The following is a 15,658-nucleotide window of genomic DNA, read 5'->3' on the forward strand; positions in this document are numbered from 1 at the left end:
CATAATTTCCACATTAATCTTAGTTCTAAAAATTATTTCTCCGTTTATATTATTTGTAGGGAAATACAAATAAAGTGCAAGTGCATACTCAATTGACCCTTGCCGAGAATATGCAATTGTTAAAAAATTATGCTAAAATAATTCATTGATGTCAGTATAATACATTCGTAGTAAAACTTCTCTGCTTGAATTGAATTTAGTTAAACCACTCATAATATATATTAAGATACAATAGTACAAAAATACAGAAATCAGACCTAAATCTATAACATTTTTGCCCTCTCTTTTCCCTTATATAACTAGTGGCCAATACAAATCTGCTGATACCAAATACAATGAGTTATGAGTTATCTGGTTTTAGTATTCGCAACATCTCATTGTATTTCCTAACATTCAAACTTCTACCTAGCGGTTTTATCCATTTTCTTCTAGCCGTTACATACGCTGGGCAAAAAAAAAAAAATGTGCGCAATATCCTCCTTTACTCCTAGTTGACATAGATTGCACTTGGGATCCCCATCATTAGATTGTGGCGTGGCCTATTTGGATGTAAAGGCATTTATCTGGAGTATTTCATAACTACATTTCAGATATAATGTCTTTGCTAAATCAGGTTTGATTTAATCTACAAATAGCTCAAAGCAAAGAGTTGTTTTGAACAATAAATATTGTGTAGCATGCCTTCCTGATGTACTATTTAAAGTGACTTTGTGCCAAATAGAATTTCAAAAAATGTGCTTGATCTCACACTTTGATTCAGGCGTTAGCAGCCTCGGGTTTGTCCAGAATTTACTCAGACCTATGTGGAAATATGGATTTTTATGATCAGTTATGTCCCCTATCTTGGACCCCAACGGTTCTATGTGCATGTTCCAAGTACATGTATGTTCTCTCCAGTTCCAGTTATGAAGACGCAAATACATGTGCGTCCACCGTCAACATGTCCTCTTTCAGATCCGCCATGAATGGGCTGGATATTCGATTCCTAAGTACGAAAGGCCACCGATTTTATATGGCTTAGTTACTCCATTTTTGCAGTTCAGGCGAGTAGGCCCTGATTCTGCCATCAAGCCTTTCCCTGCTTTCTGCCTCTGACAGCTCCAGTCTGAGCTCACATCTGTATCCATGAACTTTGTCCTACTCCCTGTGCGGCTAACGGTGCCTGCCTCGGCCGGTCTGCCTGCCTGCCAAAAACTGTATTTCACCTTCAAGTTATCTGCTTCGCTCCTCAGCCGATGCATTCCTGTCTAGTAGTTTAGGTAAACATTTCCTTCAGCTACTGAGCAAAGGGCCCGGCTTCTCTGTCCTCATGCAAGTAATTCATAGCCCCGTTACCATGGAAGGTTTCTGCCCCTTGCATCTCATGTAGACACTTAGACGCTTGTGCACGCACACACAGTCAGTATAGAATAGATTTTGTCCAAGAGTCCTTCCTTTGTGGATAACATAGTTCTTTAAACATAGGATGTTAGATATGATTTGGGATTAGGTTGACTTGACCCCCCAGACTTCTTGTCTCCACATGTAGAGCTAAATGTCAAGTCCCCTTCACCCCCTAGTTGCACGTCAATCACACGTCATGCTGCTGCGCGCGCATCTCTGCCAAGTATTTCTGCTGACATTGCGAAATTATTTCATAGATCCACCCTGTGTGACATCACAACCAATGACGTTCCTTTGTTACGCCCAATCACGCCCATTTTCATTACGCATGTATGATGTTATCTTCCTTATCAATTGTTACGCCTCCTGCATTTGTTTCATTGTAATGTCTGTTCTATAAAAATGATTACTTGTCAATAAAGTATTGTACTTCACTTCCTGAACCCCCGTGGTGATGGAACTTGGAGGCCACGATTCGAATCGTCCATTGGAATAAAGCCCATTCTGAACCTCTTATACCACGGATTCTGCCTCTTATTTTACTGAGCTATTTTACTAAGATTCCGTATCAAATTAAGTCCCGGTAATTAAATTATTTACCACACCTAGATCAAGGAGCCATTTTCGAATGTGGGCCAACCAGGAAAAAGTGACATGGGCATCAAGTTCCAATAGCTCACTTATGGTTTGTCTATAGGTTTCTAATTCCACTATTGTCCAAATTCTAACCCAATATGACAATGTTCTCCAGATAGCTAGGTGTTCCAGTCATTTTATGGACGTATCAAACGATAGAGGGATCACTAGGGTATGTTGAGGAAGAGCCATAAACATTCTCAGGATTTTATTTTCCCCCAACAATCAATAGACAAAGGGTTTCACCGCCACATAGCTCTGAGCCATACAGGGCAGCGGTTTGAGCTCTGAATTTGAATATTGTTTCTTTATGATAGGAACAGAATTTTGCTTTAGAATGGCCTTTGATTTATTTATTTGCGGATTCCATGAGAGTTTAGAATCAAGGGTAACCCTCAGGTATACAATGTTAGGAACACACTCCAAGGTCACTCCATTCAAAGTTATTTTATTTTTAAAACATTTATGAGGTCTCATAGTCATATATTTAGTATTAATGGGGATTATTTCTAAACCTTTAGATTTACATTACTTGTTAAGACTATTGAGTAGGTTATGTAAACCCCTTGGAGTTTGAGACATCAGAAGTGTGTCATCCGCGATTATTAAGGCGCAGATATGGGTCCCTCCAAGTTTGGGAGAATCATGGGAAGATTTTTGCAAATACTGAACTAAATCATTTACATATACAAGAAACAAGGTTGGCGCCAGGACAATTTATATTCATGCAGTATCTTCTTCATCTCACACTGTTTTATTCATTTATAAAAAACAAAAAAAATTTAAGGAAACAATATTCAAATAATTTCAACGTTTTAAAATAACGAACTCTCAACATCTTTGTCATATGATACAAGGCAGAAAATATGGTTAAATAATATTTCAGGATGGTTACCTGTATCACTATATCAAACAAATTCCTTTATTCTTTTTAACTGCTTATGGACTCCGTTAAATTTATTTCAAGCTTAGCTTTTATCTAATTCAAATTGTTGATACTAAAATTTACATCCAGGCTTGTTAAAGCGTATGCTTTTTGAATGTATTTTGATCTTACATTTTGAAGTGAAGTTTCGGATGTTATAAAAAAATATTTAATTTTTCTGAATTACTTTCATTTAATATTTTGATTTGCAAATTCATTGCTCTTTCTATGAATCTGTCTGACTTAAACTGCAAACTATTACATTTGTTATTGGCGGCTGCTTTAAAGTCTATTACTGCATGTTGGAAAGATGTGTCCCTATAATCTTTTCATGGTTAGGCATCATTTATTATTTTCACTAGAGGAGGTGCTAATTTATCATTGTCAGGTATTGTTCATAATAGCCCCTCTTAGCATTTATTTTGGAAACCTATTATATTACTTTATACTTATAATTTTTTTTATCTCTTACTTATAATTAGTATAGGGTAATTATAAGTAGCTCTGTTAAAAAAAGAAATGTTTTACATAATAGCATTTATTTTGTTTATCTTCCCACCCTTATTAATTTGTTATTCTTCACACTATATTGTGCCTGTTAAATTTATATATATATTGTTCTTGATAGAAAGGTTTTTCAGGGTACTTACTATGGTACTCTGTTTTGTATTGTCTTTGCTTATCATAAAATTCAATAAACTATTTTGAATACAAAATCCCCTTGTTGGCTCTGCACCTCCAGATCCACATTACCATTCTCAGCCCCCCAGCTTCTCTTGCTACCTACTAGGCACTCATGGCCTTCTGCAGCTCCTCCTTCCTAGTGGATCTTCTAATGGGACATCCAAAAGCCTTGCAAAATTGTTTGAGCTGATCAACTTTGTAAGAGTACAACAATTCAATCTCAAACTCCAATTCTGCAACCTCACTTGCTGGCTCACCACAGAGAGATGGTGTGTGGATACCACACGAATAGGTAAAAACATATGACAAAGCAGTATGTGGTCACGTAATGGTCTGCTTTCAGTAGTACTGCACACTGATCACTGTATGACAAGCACAAATACTTGTACAAATCCTTACCACTAACGACCAATGTTAGAAATGTGGTCTCAAATTGGCAGTGGTATGTACCCTGTTCAAGTAGGGACCCTTGCTTCTAGTTAGGGTAAGGGGAATACAAACTTTAGATAACCCCTGCTCACCCCCTTAGTAGCTTGGCACGAGCAGTTAGGACTATCACAGTGGCAATGTTTAAAGCATTTGTACATAACACACACATTAAAACAGTGAAAAACACTATGAATGGACACCACACCAGTTTAGAAAAATTGAATATCTTTATCTAAACCAAACAAGACCAAAACAACAAAAATTCAACATACACAACTAAAAATATGACTTTTTAAAGGTTTCAAGCAGAGATATGTGATTTTTACACAAAGTACCCCAAAAGCGTCAAAATCCAGAAGGCAAAACAGCCGCAGAGGAGGGAAGTTTTGGACAATACAGCGATGCGTCAGCTCCTGAGGTCCGAGGGAGGCAATGCAAAAGTTTTGCTGCACTCAGGAGAAGTGATGCGTTGAATCCAGACTGGAGCCGGAAGTGAGGCATTGATTTCAAGACGGTTCTGGTGTGTGGGTGCTGCATCGGTGATGCGCAGTGAACTGGCACGATGCGTGGAAATCCAAGATGCGCTGGAGGTCGAAGCGGCGGCAGCAAACAGGCGCTGCATCAATTTCTTCAGCTGCAGTCCCCATGATGCATCGTTTCTTGTAGTCGCAGAGCATGGTCTGCGCCAGAGTCGGTGCGAGGGTCTCGTACTTCAGAGACCAGTGCATTGGACTCAGCTGCAGGGGTTCTTTGGTCCGCTGACAGGTGCTGCGTCGGTTTCTTCAGCCGCATAGGGCTCTGTGTCTGGATTTCCTGCCGCACGGCGGTGCTGCGTTGGGAAATAAGGACGCACGAAGGGCAAAGCATCGATTTTGCAAGTTTCTTCAGTTCTTTGAAGTTCTTTGCAGCAGGAGCAACCTCCAAGGGCCTAGAGCTGGATTTGGCTCCACAAGGCAGGTCAGAACTCCCATCAGTGGAGTTCCAGGAAGCTGCAGTTGACATCTTTGGGTTCCTGAGACTTAACAGGAGGTAAGCTTTACATCAAGCCCTTAAAGAATCTTCTTAAGCAGGATACCACAGCAAGGCAAAAGTACAATCCTTTCCACTGCCCACAGACAGAAGCAGCAACTACAAGCAGGCCCAACAAAGCAGCACACAGCTAAGGGGCTGTACTCCCCCTGGCAGCTCTTCAGCTCTTCTTCTTTATAGGGTCCTCTTAGCCCAGAAGTAATCTAAAGTTATGTGTGCTCAGACACTGCAGTGGCAGGTCTGACACACATATGAAAGGCTACTTGTGTGGGTGTAACAAACAGTGCTGCAGGCCCACTAGTAGCGTTTGATTTACGGGCCCTGGGCACACACAGTGTACTTCACTAGAGTCTTACCAGTAAATCAAATATGCCAATCATGGAGAACCAATCAGAATTACAATTTACTCAAAGAGCACTTTCACTTTAGCACTGATCAGCAGTGGCAAAGTGCCCAGAGTAGCTAAACCAGCAAAAACGAAGTCCAGAACACAGCCAAAAATACAGGCGGTAGAGGCAAAAAGACAAGGGAAACCATGTCAAGGATGCCAGGTCTAACACTAAGGTTTTCATTTAAGTAGCTTGTCTGCACTTCAGTTTCCAGTCAGCATTTTTGTCAAATTTGCGAAAGTGATATTATTCCCTAAACACCCTTTAGACTGAATTAAACACTATCAGGCACCATGGGTCTAGGATATCCTTTCAATATCTACATCCCAAGGTTTTATAGGTAGACACTTAAAGTAAACATGAGCTAAAGATGACGCAATGCTTAGGGGCTTTTCACATAGGTGGCATACTTTGCATCATCCTTTTTAAGTCCAGTTAGAACTAGTGTCGTAAAATCACTTTTTGACTCTGCAATGCAGGCTAAAATTAATTGGTCAATCCTACATAAGGCCCCAGAAATGACCACTGATTAGAGGGAGCATCTTCTCCCAGTAAGCAGATCCAAATGGTAATAGCACCAGATTCCACCCTAATATAAGTCTCCAGCAAGAGTCTGTGAGGCTTTACAAACCTTTTTGTCTTCACTGACTGGTGCCCTATCATATTCTCACACGGACACAATTTTCTTGTCCTTGTGCTTGAAATAGCTGGCAAGCTATTCCAAACACACAAAAACCCTTGCTGTTTTAGGTAAGCACTCCACCTTTGAAACTCAATAAATAATGTTATTACTTTTTCATCTGCTAGAACTAGCATAGCACCTACTGATAGCATAGTGAGTGGTTTAAGGGTTAGGAATTGCGATAATGAAATTACAGTTTTCCCTGTTGTTTTCTCTATTCAAGAAATGCTTAACTAATTTTAATTTTTATCTTCTGTGGTGTTACCAAACAATATTGTGTGCACTAGATTCAGGAGTTTCTAAATAACAATTTTAAAATAAATATGTTGAAATGCAGCTGGAGCTTTGACCCAATTGAGGGTTTGCTCATAATCTGCCCCCTTAGAAACCCTGCTAGACACCACAGATTTTAAATTTGGGTAACAAAGGGGTGGGGTGTCCCATCCTGTCATTGGGCCACATCCCTACCTCAAAATGGACAACCCAATCTGGTATGGTGCAGAGAGGTTTGCCATGTATTGCCCCATGGAGGGGGTGGGGAGAGAAAGTCCAATGGACCACAGGAATGTTTTTTTTTTTTTGTTGTTTTTAATGGAGTGGATCTGGCCTGCCCCACCCATAAGGCCCCAACAGTCTATCTGCTCCCTGAAGACTAAAGCATACCCATCCCTATTGCAACGGAGAAGAAATTTGAATTCTTCTGGGCATAGTTTTTACATAGTGCATGCAGAGGTGGGGTAAATACTAATTTTGTGCCACTCCCAATGCAAAATGACTGTATTATTCAGGTTCATGGTCCGCTGTCACCCATGATGACCCGCCAAACCCAGTCCTTTCTGAAAACGAGACAGCCAGGGAGTCCCGAGTGGTGTGACTTCAGTGGGTCCTACAATGTTTTCTTAACTCCAATGCTCTTCAAACCTCAATTGTTGTCTAAGGTCATTAATTATCCTCATATGTTTGTGACCTAAACATCTGGAATCTGCAGGGACCCACAAAATTCTTAACACCCAACGTTGGTAGAATTGTCACGATAACAATTCTACCACACTCACGTGGCTGGGATTAGCACCCACAACAGGAATAGATGAAACAAAGGACAATGAGAGCCCTATCAAACCCAGAAATATCTGAGTTATGGAAGGCTGACTGGGAGGCGGCTGAGCCTGGGCCCAACTATAGCAGCTACCCCCATGGCCAAATGAGGTCCTTTTTTTCCACAAAATGTCTATGTTTCCATAATGTGTTTTGGGGTCTGTTGTATCATGTGCTACGCACACTCACACAAGTGGGGTAATGTTTTATTAGGGCAAATGTGATAACACTGGGTGGTAAGAAATTTGTGGATACCAGCAGATTCTGGAACTTTCTTCCACAGAAATGTGCCAAAGTTTGGGGTGTTCAGTACATTATGGGTAAAAAAAGGCAGGGGCTCCACACAAGCCAGACTACCCTCAACTCACATAGGTGTCTAGTTTTCAGAAATATCTTGGTTTGATAGGTTTCCAAATGGTTAGTTTTCAGTGAAAACGTTTGATTTGCCCATATTGCGTTTTGAAGCCTTTCCTGTCACAGTTGCTGGGCCAACCCACACAAGTGGGTTAGCATTAGTACTAGGGTAACTATAGGGATACTGGGAGGTAGGGATGTTTTGTCTCTTTACAGATTCTGGATCTTTCTCTCACAGAAATATGAGGAAAATGCATATTTTTTTGGCCTGTTTTAGGTTTGCAAAGCCTTATGGGTAAGAAAACATAATATGTTCCACACAGGCAATACCACCCTGGACTCCCCTATGGTGTTAAGAAATGTTTAGGTTTGGTAGGTTTCCCTGATTGGTGACCGAACCCAGGCCAAAAATCCACAGCTACTGACATTACAATTCAAAAGCCTGTTTTAAGTGAAAAAATCTGATCTGTTCATATTACATTTTGATTGCCTTTCCTGTGTGGGCACTGGACCCACCCATAAAAGTGTTTTTTTTTTTTTAATTAGGACAAGTGTGAGAATGCTGGCTTTCATGAGTTGTAGATCCCCACTGTGAGAAATTTGGTTGTTGGTTGACTGGGGTGGAAGCCCTGGCCAAGCAATAGCACAATCTCTGGCAGGGTGAACCACAAAAAGTCACTAAATTAACCTGTGATTAACCGTGGGTATCTAGGTACAAATCGCAGTCAGGCTCAATTTAGGGGCAATGTGTAAAGTATTTATGCAGCACATAGACAGTAATAAAGTAAAAACACAATAGAAGCAAAATCCTACATCAATTTAGAAAAATAAAGTACATTTTAATAAGTTATTTGACACTACAACGGAGAAAAACAATCAGTAGAACCAGAGTTATGATTTTTTAAAGATCTTAGTAAAAACTAGCACTTAAAAGATCAAAGCGCCAAATCCGGACTTCTAGTCGCATTAGACCAGGACCAAGCCGAAAAATATGGCCGACCTCGATGGAGCGCGGGTCAGATAGAGAGAGTGGATTGGGCCCTCTCAGTGCTTACCATCAGACTCAGAAGAATTTTTAAGAAACATTTTCTGACAAGCTAAAGTTCAGTGGGGCAAGGCGGCAGGTGGTGTCCAAAGAGGGAGTGTTATCATCAGGGAGCCTCTGGACGAAGCCACAGTGAAGTTTCTATGCTTTGAATTGGTCACTTTTTTGGAAGTTGAGAATCCCCAGTGGGACAAGGCAGGAGGGCGTAGCTGAAGACAGTCACAGGGGGTTAGATACCCCTTTGATGAAGTACCGCTGAACAGGATTTGCTGCTGAAGAGAAGAATGTAGCAGGAGCAACTGCGAAATGGGGCCGACCAACGATGCACCTTGAGAGGATTGACGAGCAGGTTGGTCCCGATCTTCCCTCGGTTCTCAGAGCAGTTTTTAGCCAAAAATGTTCTAAGTCCCAAGTTCTGGCTTTTGACTATCTGGAGACATCTAGCAACACAACCAAGGGTCCAAAAGTGGTGGGACACTACTTGGGGGTTCAAGACTCACTCAGGCTGAGTCCAGGTGTGGTTTCAAGATGGTGGGAGCCTTTAATGTCCCTGTGGCTCTGAACAAGAGGCCAACAAACAAGCCCTTTCAGTCACTCTGGTAGTACTGAGTAAAGTTGAAAATGCAGGGGTCAAACAGCAGGGCTGACCTCTGAGGATTCAAGGTAGGTTGCAGGCAGCAAAGCAGTCCTCCCAGTTGCAGCAAAGCAGTCTTGCAGAGTGCACAGCAGGTCACAGCATCAGGCAGTCTTCTGAGAGTCCTTTCGAATGTCCAGAAAGTGAATTGAAGAGTGGAATTGAGGTACCTATTTTTATACCTGGTGTCTCCTTTGAAGTTGGAAGAAGTTTCTAGAGGTTTCTCTTTGAAGTGCTTGAAATTTCATGACTCTCCTACCATGGCTTCAAATGGATTGCAGAGACCATGTGGAGGTGACAAGCCTTTTGTTTGAAGGCAGAGCACAGCCTATTCAGTTGCAAGTTGGCTGTGCCCAGCTCCGCCCACCCCCAATCATGCCAGCAGATGGCCCATTCAGGCACATCTAATCCTTCTATTGTATGACTGTCTGGGAGGAATTCACAGAGTTTAACTGTCAGTTACACCCAGTCATAAGACCCAGGAGAGGCTGCAGGCACCAAATAGCACTTATTAAATATAATACAGCAACCCAGTGTTATCCTATGGGACAGATAGGCCTCCCAGTAGTAAAAAAAAAAAACTAATTTAGGAGTTTTGCAGTACCAGGACAAACTTAAAAGTACATGTCCAACCTTTTAATTACAATGCACCCTACCATATGTCCTACCTAGGGCCTACCTTAGGGGTGCCTTAACTGCAATAAAAGGTGGGTTTAAGGCTTGGCAAAGGGGTTATATTGCTAATTCGAACAGTTTAACACTGCATTCAGGCTGCAATGGCAGGCCTCAGAAATGTTTTAAGGTGCTACTTAAGTGTGTGGCACAATGAATGCTACAGGCCCACTAGTAGCATTTAATTTTCAGGCCGTGGGTATATGGAATACCACACTACAAGAGACTTATAAGTAAATTAAATATGCCAAAGAAACCATGCTTAGATATGGAGCACAAGCACGTTAGTACTGTTTAGCAGTAGTAAAGTGCACAGAGTCCTAAAGCCAACAAAAATTAATTTCAGTACCAAATGGAGGTAAGTAGGCAAAGGTTTGGGGGAAGCCCATCCTAACGCTGACAGGTCTAACACCCACAGATTCTGGAACTTTATCTCACAGAAATGTGAGGAAAATGGGAGACTTTTTGCCTAAGTTTGAGCTTTGCACATTTTTATAGGTAAGAAAACATCATGGGATCAAAGCAAGTCACACCACCCTTGATTCCCCCAGGCACCTAGTTTTCATAAATGTTTGTGTTCGGTAGGTTTAGTGGAGCTCGTGACCATACTCTGTAGCTACCCACATCACAAAACTTGGTCACTTTTCTCTCAGAGTTTTTTATGTCTCCCTTATGTAATAAGTGTTGTGGCCACTAGGCCCAACCACACAAGTGGGGTACTATTTTTATCAAAGAAACTGTGGGAACACTCGGTGGTAGAAATATTAAAAATCCCCACAGCTTCTGGAACTTTCTCCTACTGAAATGTGTGGAAAGTTGGTGTTTTGGGCCAAAGTTTGAGGGAGAGTTGCAAGGTCTTATGGGTAAGAAAACTTCACGGGATCCACATGAGTTGCATCACACTGAACTTCCCTAGTTGTCTAGTTTTCAGAAATGCCTGAGTTTGGTAGGTTTCCCTGGGTGGCGACTGAGCAAGGCCTACATTCTGAAACTATCAACATTGCAAAAAGAAGCTCCCTGGGTGAAATGTGATTCAGGCCACGTTTCGGGGCATCTTGCGTCGCAAGCTTTAAGCCCAGCACTAAAGGGCACTAAAGTCATTTGCATAAACCTCATGTTTCCCAATGCAGGAATCCCTTTGATTTCAGTATGGAAACATGCGTTATTGAACATGTAACAAGTGATGAACTGTGATTCCATGAAATGCATGTTTTTAGTATGTTTTTAGCATATGCTCCTGTTCTGTAAATATGTAATGCAATTATGATAATCAAATTCATGCAAAACACATTCAGTGATTGTTTAGAATCGAAGTATTCAGGGATGTCATAAACACTATGACTGTTCCCCTTCATAACTCAATTAATCACTTGCTTTTAGGCATCTTTATTTTTGCTTTAGTAGAAGATTTGAGGTTCTTAAAACACATGCACAAGGGTTCTATTTTAGCTACATTTCCACTTTAGTTAGCCTGCCTGCAGTTTAGTTCACAATCAGCATTTTTGTCAGCTTTCTTAGAACTTATGAAAGTGGTATTTAAGTCTAAACATCCTTTAGCATGAATTGCTACACTATCATGCGCCACATCCCTAGTACATCCTCTCAATCTCTACAGCTCAAGGTTTTAGAAGTAGACACTTAAAGTAAACATGAGCTAAAGATAACATAATGCTTAGGGGCTTTTTACATAGGTGACATACTTTGCATCCCTTTTAGACATGGTACCCTTGGAGTGGTTTCCCCCATCTTTTTGGCTCTACCTCCTGTATTTTTTACTGTTATGCTGGACTTCATTTTTGCTGGTTTATGTACTCTGAGCACTTAACCACTGCAGAGCAGTGCTAAAGATCAACTGCTCCCTGTGTAAATTGTGATTATGATTGGTTATCCATGATTGGCATATTTGATTTACTGGTAAGTCCCCAGTAAAGAGCACTATGTGTGCCCAGGGCCTGTAAATCAAATGCTACTAGTAGGCCGGCAGCACTGGTTGTGCTACCCACATGCATAGCCCTGCAAACTTGTCCCAGGCCTGCCATTGCAGTGTCTGTGAGTGCCGTTTTCAACTGCCATGTCAACCTGGCAAGTGCACCCACTTGCCAGGCCCTAACCTTCAATCAATCAATCAATCAGGGAATTGTCAAGCAGGCTACTGACCTGTGAGGGTCTCAAGGTGCTGGGGGAGGGGTAAGCAGCTTGGGTCAGTCAAAGAGCAAGGTCCTAAGGGTCTTCCTGAAGATGTGCAGAGTGGGGGTGTGTCTGATGTTGATCGGGAGCTCGGTCCAGGTCCTGGCCGTGATGTAGGAGATGGCCCTTTCACCCGTTGTGGCCCTGCGGATGCGTGGGGTTTCGGCGAGGTCGGCGGATCGCAGGTTTCTCTTGGGTACATGGAAGGAGATTCTCTCGTTGAGGTATTGGGGTCCAGTGTTGTGAAAGCATTTATAGGCGTGGGTGCGTGTCTTGAAGCTTACTGTCTTCTTGACGGAGAGCCAGTGGAGGTCTCACAGGTGTTGAGTGATGTGTTCTTGTCGAGGGATGCCGAGAACGAGTCTGGCTGCAGTGTTCTGTATAGTCTGGAGTTTGCGGAGCAGAGACTTGTTGATTCCGGCGTAGAGGGTGTTTCCGTAGTCCAGACTGCTGGTTATGAGTGCATGGGTCTTTCTTGATTCGGGGGGATCCATTTGAAGGTCTTGCGAAGGATGCAGAAGGTGTTGAAGCAGGTGGAGGCGACGGCATTGACCTGTCGGGTCATGGAGAGAGAGTTCGATGCCGATGTTCCAGCGGTGGGACCTTGGTCGAGGAGGGTGCGGATGTAGTCTGTGGTGGCGAGTAGAGGGGTCTCGGTACTGTGGTTGCTGCAGAATCTGGATTAGGAGGGGTCGAGGAAGGAGTTCTCTTTGATGAGTTTTGTTAGCTGAGCGTTGACTGTCTTCTCTGTGACTTTGGCCGTGAAGGGGAGGAGGGAGATGGGTCCGTAGTTTTTGAGGTCCGAAGGATCTGCCGTGGGGCTTCTTGAGTAGGGGCTTGATTTCTGCGTGTTTCCATTCGTCGGGAAAAGTGCTGGTTTTGAAGGTGTTGTTGATGATGCGTCATAGTTCCGTGCGGTGGCAGCGGCGGCTCTGTGGAAAATGTACGGAGGGCAGGGGTCCATGGGTGCTCCTGAGTGGATGGCTTTCATGGTTGATTTGGTGTCTTCGGTGGTGGCTGGGGTCCAGGCAGAGACAGTGGGTTGGCTGGCTTTGTTGGAGGAGGGAGTGGTTTTGAAGTCCGGTGTCCGTTTGTTGAAGTCTTCATAGAGTGACTTGATTTTCAGATGGAAGTCGGAGCTGAGCTTGTTGCTGAGGTCCTCGGAGGGGGTGATGTCCATGGCATCTCTGGGGGGTTTGGTGAATTCTTGGATGATGCTGAAGAGTTCCTTCGATTTGCTGGAGTTGGCGGTTATCTTGTTCTGGATGAAGGTCCTTTTAGGTGAACTGATGAGTTGGAGGTATTCTGTCATGGCGTTCGCGTATGTGGTGCGGTCTTCTGAAGTTTTGCTGTTTTACCAATTCTTCTCGAGACATCTCCAGGTGCGTCTGGATTCTTGAAGGTCTGCGGTGAACCAGGTGGCCTTTCTGGGGAGCTGTCTGTCGGGGTTGCGAAGGGGTGTCAGTTTGTCTGCGCAGTTGGAGATCCATCTATGTAGTTCTTTGGCTGTGAGGTTGGCATTGGTCGAGGTGGATGGGGCATCACTGTTGAGGGTGGAGTTGAGGAGCTCGTCAGTGACCTTGCTCCAGTTCCTTCATGGTGGGTGGGGTGCAGGTTTAGGGGCGATGGGTTTGTCAACGTGGAAGTGTACGCAGCGGTGGTCTGTCCAGAGGGGTTGAGTGGTGTGGCTGAAGTGAATGTTGTTCCCTCCTGCGAAGATGGGGTCCAGGGTGTGTCCTGCCTTGTGGGTGGGGGAGGTGATGAGCTGTTTCTGTCCGAGGATGTCCAGGAGGGAGGAGGAGATGGGGTTGTTATGGTTGTCGAGGTCTCCGATGAGTATGTAGTCCATGGAGGCAATGGCATGGGGTGCGACGAGGTCCACGATGGTAGTGGTGAATGCTGTTTGAGGTCCGGGGGGCCTGTAGGCAAGGGTGCCACATATGGTGGTTCTGGGGCTGGTCTGCATCTGGAAATGGAGGTGTTCAGTGGGGGACGGGGAGTCGCTCGTGCTGGAGATGGTGAGTCGGAGGGAGCTCTTGTGTGCGATGGCAAGTCCTCCTCCCGGGTGGTTGGGGCGGTCTTTCCTCTGGATCTTGTATCTGTCGGAGAGAGCTGTGGCAATGTCGGGGCGGAGGTGGAGTTGGTCCAGGTTTCCATGAAGAAGACGACATCAGGCGAGAAGATGTTGAGAAGGGCCCAGATCTCTAGAGCATGTCTGTGCAGGGAGCGCACGTTGAGAAGGATGCACCTCAAGGCTTCGGGGGTGTTGGCGTTCGGCGTGGGGGTGATTGCCGTAGGGGTGTAGAGGGTGGTGAAGGTTCGGCTGCAGTGTCGGCAGGAGAACTGGCCGTGGGTGGATTTCGGTGTATACAGATGGCAGTTGTTGTTCCTTCCAGGGTTGAGAGTGAAGAGGGCTGCTGAGTCGTAGTGGTGGGTGGTTGGAGATCCAGGGTTTCTGGTGCTGGTCGCGGTCGGGTCATGGACGGGCACAGACGGGTTTGCCTTTGGCATACCATTGACACGCCAGCGGCGCAGCTGCACAGCAGCCACCTTTAAATAGGGAAGAGGGAGAGAAGCGCAGATGGGAGGCGGGAACGGCAGGGGGAGGGGTCACAGTTAGAAGTGGTGGGAAAAGGGCGGCGAGAAACAGGCACGGAGGAGAAAACAAGGGCACAGGCACAAAAAACAAATGAAAAGGGCAGAAAACAGAGTCACAGACAAACAGGCACAACAATTACAATAAAATTACAATGAGAGACAGACCAAAGACACAATGGCAAAACAGGCACAACAACCCAGACAGACAACAGTGGAATAGCAGAAGAGCAATGATCTACCACTGGACCACCAGGGATGAGGCGCAGGCAGGAGCCTGCTGGTGGAGGAGGGCCTCGAACACCTACCTGAGAGAAAGGTGTCTGGGGCTGCGGCAGGCGAGGCTACAGCAGAGTTGCTTGGGCAGAGAGCGGGAACCTGGCTAGGAAATTAGAGGTCCTGCTCCCTTCCTGTTTGCTACATGTAAGGCAACCCTACGGTAGGCTCACGGTACCCCCATGGGAAGGGTGCAGTGTATGTGAAAGGTATGACATGTACTGATGTGTTTCACATGTCCTAATAGTAAAATACTGCCAATTTCGGTATTTCACTATCGCAAGGACAAGCTCTCCCATAGGCTATCATTGGAGCTGCCTTGTAACATTTTACAAGTGTAACTTTCAATTGGGAACAGCTAAAGATTTGGAGTTTGAGCTCTCTGAGCTCAGAATTTAAAAACACATCTTTTAGTAAAGGTGATTTTTAAATTGTGTGTTTGAAAATGCCACTATTAGAATGTAGGCTTTTTCTTGCTTAACCATCCTGTGCCTCTGCCTGCCTGTGGAATCAGCGTCTGATTTAGACTGACAGGGGCCTGTTTGTGCATTCACTCTAGACAGTCACACAAAGGGAGTTGAGGTGTGCCCTGCATATCCTCATGGCCCATCACCAGGCTGATGGGCCTTCCTGAGCTAGAATG

The sequence above is a fragment of the Triturus cristatus genome, chromosome 3_1 (assembly GCF_964204655.1).
Source record: "Triturus cristatus chromosome 3_1, aTriCri1.1, whole genome shotgun sequence".
Lineage (NCBI taxonomy): Eukaryota > Metazoa > Chordata > Amphibia > Caudata > Salamandridae > Triturus > Triturus cristatus.